Genomic DNA, 1,844 nt, shown 5'->3' on the forward strand with positions numbered 1-1,844 from the left:
ACACTGGTAGAATGTGAAACTCGAAGAGCTTCGCAGGGAAACCAGGGAGGTTCAGACGTCAATATTGCATTTATCGCATTTTTATATCTCAGATGCGGCTAGACTAGATAAGCTACTTTCTCCTAAACCTGATTAAGGCGCATTTTTCGGGCTTCACAAAGTCAGGAGAAGAGGGGACGACACCTCCGAGGGAATCAAAGTCGCCTGTGGCCCAACTGGGCCCGAAACGGCAGGTAGACAACGAGATTGTTACCCCAGCCAGGGTTAGTTGGGCCCTGAAGTCTTTTAGTCCTTACAGGTTTTCTGGTCCGGATGGCATATATCCAGTCTTCTTTCAGAGGGCTGGTGAGATCATCATAGGGCCGATTGCGAGACTTGCTAGGGCTAGTCCGACGTTGGGTTATGTTCCGACGGCATGGAGGGTGAGAGTAACCTTCATTTTGAAAGCAGGCAGGATTGGTTGCACTTTACCCAAGGATTTCCGCCCCATTAACTCACATCTTTCCTACTAAAAACAGTGGACGACTCGTGGACAGATATACCAGCGATAAGGTCTTGTCAAGTAGGTTCCTTCACAAGCAACAACACCCCTATATGGCTGGTCACTCGTATGAGACGGCCCTAAGCATAACAGTTAACCTAATTGAAGGACAATTGAAGTAGAAAGGCTTCGCGATTGGAACCCTTATGAAAATTGAAGGAGCCTTTAACTACACCTCTGAAGAAGTGATAAGGATGACCATGATCGCACACGGGGTGCCTATTGCAGTCGTGGAATGGACCTGACACAAGTTGGCCAATAGAAATCTGACCACGACCAAGAGTGACACCGCTTTATGTGGAACCGTTGACTCGGGATGTCCGCAGGGGGGTGTACTATAGCCCTTGTTGTGGTGCCTGGTAGTGGAATAACTGCTTCATCTACTTACGAGTCAGGGTCACCACGTTATAGACATTGCGGATGATATACTGGTTATCGTGCACGGCCAGCATCTGAATGCGCTCTTCGGAATAATGCAGCAAGCATTAAGAATATTAGATTCATGGTGTAAGAAGACTGGACTATGAGTAAATCCTAGTAAGACGGATGCAGTTGCTGTTGCGTAGAACTTTTGGGGGGATCGATACTTTCGCTTCGCAATGAGAGCGTACGAAGTGTTGCCAACTGACAGAACTCGCATACGTCAGCTGTTCGAAACTGTCGGTAACGTAGGTCATCAAAATTAAAGTAGACAGCCCTTCCTTCACGATCTTTTCGGAACAAATAGTCCAGGAGCTGGGTAGGATCCCGTATGCATTAAAAAGGTAAAGGATAAAAACTATGTAGTCTTATATATTTTGACCCGCTGAATCCAATGGTACCGGTTAATTTTGCGATAAGTGCCTAGGTTTTGTTTAAAACGCAATTGTTTAAACAATTATGAAAAAATGATTTTTTTCAATGGGACAAATTTTCTTTAGATAATTTGAAGCATTTTAAGAAGAAATGGTCCTTTGTCATTTTTTTTGTAAAATGCATATTTGAAAAGTTATGAATTTTTAAAGTTCAAAATTTGACGATTTTTTGCAACTTTGGATGTTAATAATTTTCGATCTATTGAATATTTTGAAAATAATAAAGAATCAACTTATTCTTTAAGTCTTTCTCTACCTATTAACCATAAGGAATGTCGGATTAACCAGTGGAAAGCCGTTGTTATTGGTATTTACAAATAGCGTGTTTTGGCGCGCGACAGCGCAGCGGCGCACAGTGGGGTGAAATCGGAAAACGAGGTTCAAAATGACATTTAGAACGCAATTATGCACCGATTTTAGAATTTTTTTTTGAAAAATTCAGAACTAAA

Source organism: Belonocnema kinseyi, chromosome 2 (genome assembly GCF_010883055.1).
Source record: "Belonocnema kinseyi isolate 2016_QV_RU_SX_M_011 chromosome 2, B_treatae_v1, whole genome shotgun sequence".
Taxonomy (NCBI): domain Eukaryota; kingdom Metazoa; phylum Arthropoda; class Insecta; order Hymenoptera; family Cynipidae; genus Belonocnema; species Belonocnema kinseyi.